Source organism: Megascapheus bottae, chromosome 15, assembly GCF_031878675.1.
Source record: "Megascapheus bottae isolate mThoBot1 chromosome 15, mThoBot2.hap1, whole genome shotgun sequence".
Taxonomy (NCBI): Eukaryota; Metazoa; Chordata; class Mammalia; order Rodentia; family Geomyidae; genus Megascapheus; species Megascapheus bottae.
The window spans coordinates 57,963,324-57,973,435 of NC_143523.1; the positions used below are offsets into that span (position 1 = coordinate 57,963,324).

General features: G+C 47.2%; 1 pseudogene; it reads right to left on the reverse strand.

The window, feature by feature from the left end:
* Positions 1–9,305: 9,305 nt before the first annotated feature.
* On the reverse strand, positions 9,306–9,639 carry LOC150054435 (E3 ubiquitin-protein ligase RBX1 pseudogene; annotated as a pseudogene).
* Positions 9,640–10,112: the final 473 nt, after the last annotated feature.

Genomic DNA, 10,112 nt, shown 5'->3' on the forward strand with positions numbered 1-10,112 from the left:
GGATGGTGGTGTGTGTGTGGGGAGGGTGTTTCTGTGACTCTGAGATGTACTGGCTCACTTTGAAGGACTCGTGGATCCCATCCTGCAGTCAGCTCCCCAGTCAGCAGAAATCAGGGGGCCGAGTGGGACTCCAGGGACCTCCTTCTCCAAGGAGCTGGAGAAAAATGAAAGGGCAATGGTTCTCTCCCCAGCGAGGGCTTATCCTGTGGTTATATCCTGTGTCCTCATAAACAACCACTTCCCAGAGGACTTTGAGAGCAGAAAAAAGAGCCTGGATAAGCAATCAAGGCAACAACAACAAACAACCAAAACCAAGAACAAATCAAACCTTCCATACATGTTCTGCATGTATGTGTGCAGGCCCTTGATATCACATCACCATGGTCTCAAACCACTGTGTAGTTGAGCCTTTGGGCATCCTGGGAAGACCTGCATGAGAACAGTAGACTGCACACCCAGAGAGGTGAGCTGGAGTAAGTATCCAATCAGAGAGGGCTAAAGGACATAGGGAAAGCTCGTGGACTGCGTGGAGGCTCTTATTGGCTCTGGGGACTGCTGTGGCTGTCCAATGATCATGAGAGTCACATAGCCTTCTCCTAGGCACCTTATGAACCCCTGCTGCCTCCTGTGGGGCCCTCCTGCCTAAGCCTTGCTTATCTTTTTCTTCAATAATTTTTGCCGGTTTGCTTCTCCCTCTGTATCTGTGGCCACAGTCTTGAAGATCGTAGAGACAAAGGACCCAATTTAGGTATTGCAGGTTTTCAGTCTTAGTTTGATCACTGATTTCGTCAACTTCTATTTCTACTATGTCTAGGATGAAGAGCCTTGGTGAGGCTAATAGATAGGAAGGGAAATATTTCTGGGCCTGAGGATCCAGCAGGAAAAGCATCATGGGAAGGGGACTGTCTGTGCCCCTGGGAAGCCCAGGGGCCTGAGGGAGGGATGAGTGGAGGGAAGGATGAGGCAGAATAATGCCATCCATGTGTGGCAGAGATGACTAGGTCTCAGCCATCAGAAGACTTGTGCTGGATGTTCATGATGAGCCAAGAGTGCTGCTCCCTGGGCCACCAGGGAAGTGCAGATTTCCAGGGCCCACCAGGCTGGCTTTTGAACATCTTCACTGGAGATGTAACACACTGGCCCCTTGGTTCCTGAATGGCCCTAATCTGACATCCTTCTATCCTCTCCAGACCAGAATCTGGAGGACAGAGCCACCTGTGGACTGATGCTGCATGCTAGGGGACCTTTGTCATTGGCTCTGAGCACTTGCCTATGGTATTGTTTTGAAGCATGACATAGGGCAGAAAGGCTTTGCATGGAGTTGACTGGGATCCAGACTCTACTCCTGAATGAGTTGCCAGCTTTCCCCAAAGACAAAACTCAAGCTTGGCACTGGTCGAGTACCTTTGTCAGCCTCACTGCTCAGGAATTTGAGATCCTCAGATCTGAAGAGCCTAGGCAGAGAAATCCAGTAGACATTTTTTTTTTTGCCAGTCCTAGGACTTGAACTCAGGGCGTGGGCACTGTCCTTGGACTTTTTCAAGGCTAGTGCTCTACCACTTGAGCCATAGCATTACTTTTGGCTTTTTCTGGGTATGTGGTATGGAGGAATCAAACCCAGGCTTTGTGTATGCTAGGCAAGCACTCTACCACTAGCCACACTTCCAGCCCAGTCCATGGGATTTTTATCTCCAAGTAAGTAGCACAAAGCTGAAAATGAGGCAGTGGCTCAAGTGTAAAGCATTGTTAGCTCAAGGAAAGAGTAAGGGCCTGAGTTTAAGCCCTAGTACACACACACACACACACACACACACACACACACACACACACACAATACAACATCACCACCATCAAATTGCCAAGAAGCTTCAGGCAAGCTACTAAAATATGAAGAGCATTCAGTTTTTTAAAAGTTAGAAAGAATTTTGTTTCCAGCTTTTTCTCTGATGACTGGGTGGTTTGGGGCCGTGGAATCTGGAAGATTAAGGGCAAAAGTTATGGTTAGGAATACTGAGAGCCAGACTCACCATTGTGGTCTTCCAGTCAAAGAGCCTGGGAAGGAGAGCATCATGGTCCAAGTTCTTGTGGTTTTTGTCATGCTAAGCACCCATCCACTTGTGCAGAACTAGAACATTACAATGTATCCCTTGTTATTTTTAGAATCTAAGATGATATTTTCCTATTTTGGTTAATGGCCTGAGAATGAGATTTTGGTTATTTGCAATAAATTGCCTATTCGGGAGTATTGGTGGAGAGGGACTCCATAATTCAGTCTTTTTATAGCATGTTTTTTTTTTCTTCCCTTGGTCTGGAGAAGTTCTTTAATCAGGTGGTAGGAGTGATTAATGACCATATGCCTGCGTGCACAACAGCCCACGTGGCCTCAGAGTGAGGAGCCCAGACAAATGGGAAACAGCTCCATTGGTGAGAAGGAAATCCCAGCACCACATTCTTTACCAGAATCACCTCTAATTAGATTTCTGCCACCCCCCCCCATGCAAATGAGGCTTGAGCAGATTAATTACTGGGATGCACCTCAGATGAGCTGCCCCAGCAGAAAACCTCTTTGTGGCTCAGAAATGCAAAGGTAGAGAATTTTCTTCATCTTATTCTAATTGTTACTGTCCTTCTTTATCTCCTCCTCCTGTTCCTCCTCATCTTCTTTATCTTCCTTCTCCCCTTTCCCATTCTTCTGATTATTTTGAAAGGAAAATGCATGACATCCGTCAAACCACATTTGCAAAACATTGCTTATGCTCCCAAGATTAAATGGCTGAAAAGGAGGAGGGTGATGTGATCACTTTTATCATTGTGACAAAGGAAATCATCTTCAAGAAGGAAAAGTTTGTTTTGATTATTTGGGCTGGTACTGGGTCTTAAACTCAGAGCGTGGGTAATGTCCTTTACTTTGTTTACTCAAGATTGACATTCTACTATTGGAGCCACACCTCTGCTTGATTTATTAGAGATAAGAGTTTCACAGATGTCCCTGCCCAAGCTGGCTTCAGGCTGGGATCTTCAGATCTCAGACCCCTGAATAGCGAGGGTCATGGGAAAAGTCTACTTTGGTTCATAGTTCCAGTTCATGGTGGGCTGACTTCTTTGCTCTGAGCCTGTGTTCAGTAGTGAGGCCAAACATCATGGAAACAACAGAGAAAGCTATTCAGCTCATGGTGGCCAGGAAGTAGGGGGGGGGGGTGGGGAAGGGTGGAGGGATGGAGATAGGGAGGGAGAGAGGGAGAAAAGGCCCAGGGATGGGATATTATCTCTTCAGAGGCCATCCCCTCAGTGACCCAGTTCCTGCCCCCGGCCCCACCTCCCACAGTGCATTCAGGTCTGAATTCATCAATAGACTGGTCTCTCCTTCTCTCCCTCCCTTCCTCCATTTCTCTTCTCTTCTCTTTCTCTTGCCCTTTCTCATCAGTGGACTGAACACTGAGGAAATGAGGGCCTCAGTGGAGGATCCAATTCCCTGTCAATGACACTGCCAGCTGAAGACCAAGCCTGCAGCACACGAGCCTCTAGAGGAGCACTTCACGTCTAAAACCATGAAGACAGGAATCCTATTCTGGGGATCCTGGGGAGCTCAGAGTCCAGAGGAAAAGGCTTACAAACAAGTCATGCCAGAAGTAGAGCTAAGCCATGCCAGGGAACCTATCTCCTCTCTGATGAACAGAGACTCCAGAGGAACTTACCCGGCTGGCAGCTCTAACAAGAGTGCATTAAGGCACTCCACCGCCTGGAGTGAAGGGCTTCAGGGTTCTGAGGCAGCCCAGCCACAGAGCAGCAGGAGAGCATTGGACAGATAGGTTGGGCTAAGCCCACTGAGTAGTGGGCGTCCCTGTTCATAATTGAGGCTCACTTCTGCAGAAGACAGGGCATGACAGGAAGCTCTGAAGCTGGATAGCTAAAGTCAGATTGTTAGCCAGGAGCTGTTCACACGTCAGTGTAAGATGTGAGAGCCAAAGCCAGTGCAGAGGAGATGCAGAGCCAGAAGCCAACGTATGGTTTGAGCACGTCTGAGATCCCAGTTCCCCACACTGGAATTAGATTTGGAGTTTCTCATGTATTCTTTTGTTTCTATTAATTTATCTTCCTACTCTCTCATTCTCTTTCCCATTCTTACTCTCCCTCTTCACTCTCTCTTTTTATCTCCTTCCCTTCCTTTTTCTCTTTCCTTCTCCTTCTCTTCTTCTGTCCCCTACTCTTTCTCTTCCTTCTCCTTCTCTCCTTCTTTCTCTAGCCCTTTCCTCTCTCTCCCTCTTCTTTTCTCCTTTCACTTCCAGTCTCTTCTTCCCTTTCTGTCTCTTCCTTCTTTCCTGTATAACTCCTTTCTTCTCTCCTTGTCTTTCTCCCTCCATTTCTTTTAATGGAAACACTCTTGATGTCCTGTTTCTAATCTGCAGGGGATATGTGCCCAAAGCTGTGGATAGTACTAGACCCTATAAAACTATGCTTCTGTCTCCATACACATAGTTACAATATACTTTAATTAATCAACGAGGTAAAATGAGAGCTACAGTGTAATTAAAGTTATATGAATCTCTCTCTGTCTCTCTGAAAACCTTTTGCTGCATTATAATCTTAGCAGGCTCAGAATTCCATTTTTCTTTCCTTAATAACGATCTCATCCTTTCACTTGAAGGGTCTCTGTTGCATGTCCCACTTGTCACAGCCGTGTGCTATGGGACGTTCCAAATTCTACAACTCTGCAATGGTTGACTCGGTACCTGGGAGGGCTGTTAGGTAACTAGGGGACAGTGTGGATACACTGGACAAAGACATGAAGAGAAATGAATCTGGATGCTTCCCTGAAGATGTGTAGAATAGAATATAGATAAAGACTTTTTTTTATTTCCAGAATTCTTCCATTTAATATTTTCAGGCCCAGGCTGAGTGCATATGACTGAAGCCCCAGAAAGATAAACCATGGATAAATGGGTGTGAGTGGTGGGGGGTACTATCATATATGGTAGGTGCAATTTTATCCCCAATTCCCACTTTTCAAAATTTGCCCCACTGTTGAGACACATGGGTACAGAGCTCTTATGGCAGTGTGATCAAAGCTCATGCAAGTCGGAAAAACAAAACAAAACAGAAGTGTAGGTCCTATCCTATCGTGACCTTCTTCTGATCCAGCTGAAGGCTCTTCACAGTTAGGATGTGGGGTTCCCCATTCATCCTCACTAGTGGGGCACAGACCCCTAGGCCCATTCCTTGTGCTTTTATTTCCCCATGCTCACCGTTACACTGGCTCCTTGTTGTTTCCCTCAATATTGTAAAATGTCTCTGAGCTCAATATTCCAGACCCTATTTGTTCAGGCATAGTAAGGAGAAAAATAAGACTATGGAAGAGTGAGAGCTTCATGACCAAGGTGAAGAAGCAGATCAGATCGACTTAGCTTCTGCATTGTCTTGACTCCTTAGGTTCCTGACTGTGATTAGCCATTATTGACTTTGAACTTGTTACGGACAGACTGAAACACAGAGATATGCTTTGCCGAGTGGGAAGCCTGGCTGCTCAGCTGAGGAAGGGGCCTCATTTTTGCCCACCATGCTGGGTTCAGGCCTTGGGGCAGCTCGCTGTCCCTGCATCTGCTTCTTTAGGATGGTGGCCAGCCCAAGGGTGAGGTGGCCTGAGGTGGCTCAAGGTGGTAGAGCATTAGCTTTGAGTGAAAGAGCTCAGGGACAGAGCCCAGGCCCTAAGTTCAAGACCCCAACCAACTAAAACCAAAAAACCTCACAGCTCTCCAACAGAGAAATGCAAATCAGTCTCAGAGCAGAAATATCAAGATCAGGCAATTTGAAAGCGCAAGCATAGCCTGGGTGGAGTGGCTCATACCTGTCATCCTAGCAGCTCAGAAAGCTGAGATCTGAGGATCCTAGTTTGAAACCAGCCCAGGTAAGAAAGTCTTACAAGATTCTCAGCTCTAATTAACCAGAGAAAAGCTAGAAGCGAAGCTGTGGCTCAAGTGCTAGCCTTGAGTGAAAAAAGTTAAGGGATAGTGCCCTGGTCCTGAGGTACTGGAGTTAAAGCTGAACTACATATCCCTGGACCTGCCAGGAAAATGAGATGGTAAAATGCTGAGGGTGGTTGATTCAGGAGAGGATGTAGAATACCTAGATTCTCCTCTTCATCTAGGGAGAGTAATTGTACAAACACTTAGGAAAGCTGACGTTATCGTTAAAGCTAATCATTGTATGGTCAGGACATAAGCTGGGAGATTCACTTGTGGCTGTGTCCCCCAAAGAAAGGAAAATGTAAAACATGTTGGTAACACTTCAGATGACAACACAGTCAAAACTGGAGGAAGCCCAAAGCTTGACAGCAGGAGCAGGCATACACACATGGCGAGATTCCCATATAAGAAAGTATACCTCAGCCATAAGACACCATAAGCCATTGTCAAAAGCTTTCCCCTGGGGAAGCTTCGTGAACAGGCAAGGTAACACATACAGCCAACCAGCGCCGGCACTGCCGCTGGCCTTGGTGATGCTGAGAAGCGGAAGTGCTCCCTGCACAGTGGTCAGTGCTCTTGGTGGCCCTGTGAGGGCCCTGTGAGGGTCCTCCCCCCACCCCCCCGGCCTAGGGCAGCTCCTCGTGTGTGTGTGTGTGTGTGTGTGTGTGTGTGTGTGTGTGTGTTGGGCCTGGATGTTGTCCCTGAGCTATTTTTTGCACAAAGCTAGTGCTCTACCACTTGTGCCATAGCTCCCCTTCTGGCCTCTTGTGTTGGGAAGTTAATTAAAAATAGTCCTACAAGGCTTTCCTGTCTGGTCTGGCTTTGAACCACAATCCTCACATCTCAGCCTCCTGAAGAGCTAGGATGACAGGTGAGAGTCACTAGTGCTCCCACAAATTTGTTTGTTTGTAGTTGGTCATGGGGCTTGAACGCTGGGCCTTGGCTGCTGTCCCTGAGTTCTTCAGCTCAAGGCTTGTGCTCTCCCCCTTGAGCTACAGCCTCACAGACGTTGATACCCCAGGCTGGCTTTAAGCATAACCTTCAGATCTCAGCCTGCTGAGTAGCTGGGATTACGCGCATGAGCCACTGGCGCCTCGCTGACTTTGGTTTTAAGGGGTAAATGAAGTGGTGAATATTGGTACTCAGTACCTGGGTGCCTCACTGAGCACAGACACATGTCTGCGTCCTCCTCTCCCTACCCTGTGATTGGAAAGATCTCTGGAGAATATGAGCTCTCTGGAGAGAGCTCATGTGGCTCAGAGAAGCCCAGAAGAGCCCAGACACCCCTGAAAGTCATCTTTCCTGACACAACCTCAGGGTACTGCTTCAGAAGCTCAGAAGTGAGTCAGATCCAGGAAAAGGCTGCCAGGGGCATGGCTGAACCTGAGAGTCATTGTTCACCTTTCAACCCAGCCTGACTTCTCAGTGAGAGGAGGAAGCTCACCCATGCCTAGCTGGACCCCTCCACGGACCCCGTTTCATCCACACTTGAGCTCTGTAGTTATTGGCAACAAATCCTTGCAAAGACTGAATGCCCTTGGCGTGCTGGGTCCTGGTGCCTCAGCATTTGGGCCTCTTCTTTGGGGACTCCAGCTGCTTCAGACAGCTGACCCCAGCCAGTCTGCCCAGGACTCCACAATTAATGGGAAGCGCACGGAAAAGCTAAGAACCCACTCTGCTCCTTTGGCAGCCCTACCTGACAATCTGCCTCTGAGGTGGACAAAGCGGTGTGCTCATTACCGCTTTTTCTTAATGCTCACAGAAGAACCCAAATGCAGAGCAGACAGCGCCCGTGTGCCCCGGGCTGCATGTGCATGCGCCTGTGCAATGTCATGGATGCTGCCATCCAGAGGACCACAGCCCCTGATCTGAAGAGGTAGGAGAGTCAGGGGGTGGGGCAGGCAGGGTCAGCTCACCTCTTTCCTCTGGCAATCAGGACCTGGTCTGCCTTCTCTTCAGCACCCCAACTCCCCAAAGCCCAGGCAGTGCTGACCTCTCCTGCCCAACAGAGTGAATCCGCGATTGGGGACACACGACTTTCAGATGCTAGGAACACAGGGCCTCTGGCCTGTGTGGCATAGCCAGTGCATCTGGGTCCTCGGAGGGGATCACAGGGAAGGCCCACGATGCTAGTGTCCCAAGGAGATAGGTGACTGGCTTTATCTCTAGAAGCCAGAAAATCACTGACAGCATTTTGGTTCCTCCTCATTTTCCTTTGTTTATTTTAATACATATAATAATATAATATACATATTATATCTATGTATTATCTCTGTGTGTCTGTTTATCTATCTGCCAGTCTTGGGGCTTGAACTCAGGGCCTGGGCACTGTCCCTGAGCCTATCTGTGCTCAAGGCTTAGCACTCTACCACTTGAGCCACAGTGCCACTTCTGGATTTTTCAGTTGATGTGGTACTGAAGAATCAAACCCAGAGCTTCATGTATGCTAGGCAAGCATTCTACCACTAAGGCACATTCCCAGGCCTCTATTTTTTTTTCATGTTTAAAAGTCTTTTTCTCCTCCTCATTTTTTTTTAAGATCAGTTTTTTATTATTATCTTCAAGTTGTTGTACAAAAGAGTTGCCAGTTGACAAAGCAGTTTATGAATACAATGCATCTTAATCAGTGTCATCCTTTTCAACATTCTCCCTCATCCCTCTCCTACCCGCCCATCCCTCACTCCTTCTAATTTTGTAAGATATGCATTATGTAACTCAGAAAGCCAAAATAATTTTCACCTGGCTTAGTGCCAATACATGTGTTTGCAATCTTTATATACTGATATGTTTTTGGTTATTACTTGTTAATTACCTGTACCTTTAAATGTACTCACATGCCTGCTCTACAGTCTGCAGAGGGAGAGGAGAGGACTATCATGTAGTGAGCCATTACCCTGTCAAATATCATTTTGAGTGTGTGTGTGTGTGTGTGTGTGTGTGTGTATACTGGGGCTTGAACTCAGAGCCAGGGAGTGAACCCTTAGCATTTTTTATTCAAAGCTAGTGCTGTACCACTTGAGCCACAACCCCATTTCCAACTTTTTGCTGGTTAATAGAGATAAGGGTCTCATGGATTTTTCTACCCGACCTGACTTTAAACTTCAGTCCTTCGCCCCCTGCATAGCTAGGATTACAAGCACGAGCCATTAGTGCTCCAGATACTTTTTTTTTTTTTTTAAAGAATTCAACTGGACTTTATTTGACACAGAATGCAGTGTTGCTGCAGGAACAGCAAACTGAAAAGACCAAGGAGAAAAGACACCGGTCTAGCTAATGTATAATTAAGTAGAGAGGCTAGTCACTAATTGAATAACAAACCAATTAAACTTGATGGAAGATTTCTTTTTCTAGTGACCATACTTTTGGAATTCCCACTCTCTGTTGTCCAAAGGGCACACCTGCCGTGTTTTGAACCAGCGAGAGATGCAATGGAAACCAAAGGCATGATTACAGACTCCCCACGCAACCGTACACTCTGCGGAAGTCGCAGACGCCTGGTTAGCCTGACATTCTGTGCAAAGATCCATAACGTGGTTCCTGCAGACAGCACAGTTATCAACCACGATAGCCCAGGCCCACAGGCTACTGCATTCCACTTTTTCACTTCAAAGCGCTTCCTGCCCGAGCCACTCGGGGTGCTACTCGGGGTGTCCACCTCTATCGCTGCTGCCATTTTGGAAACAGTCTCTCCAGATACTTTTAAATGGTTGGTATCAATTACTCTCACCATAACAACCAACAGATCGGAAAGGTCAACCGCCCGGAGGCTTGGCAGAACACAAGTGTTTAGACCTCATCCTCAGTTTCTAGGCCATTAGTTGCAATTGGAGTGTGAGGGGAAAAGTTGGTGTGCACATGCGCACTGGTGTTTAAACGCAGGGCTTCCTCCTGCTCTCATTTGGCATTCTTACTTAGGGCTGACTCTTTAACACTTAAGCCACACTTCTACTTCCAACTTCTTTGGTGGTTAAATGGAAATAAGTGTCTCTGACTTCAAACCAGGATCCACAGATCTGAGTCTCCTGAGTAGAAGTATAGGCATGAGCCACTAATGCTGTGCTCAACAGTGTGTGTGTGTGTGTGTGTGTGTGTGTGTGTGTGTGTGTGTGTGTGTGTGTATTGGTCACTGTGCTTGAACTCAGGGCCCAGGCT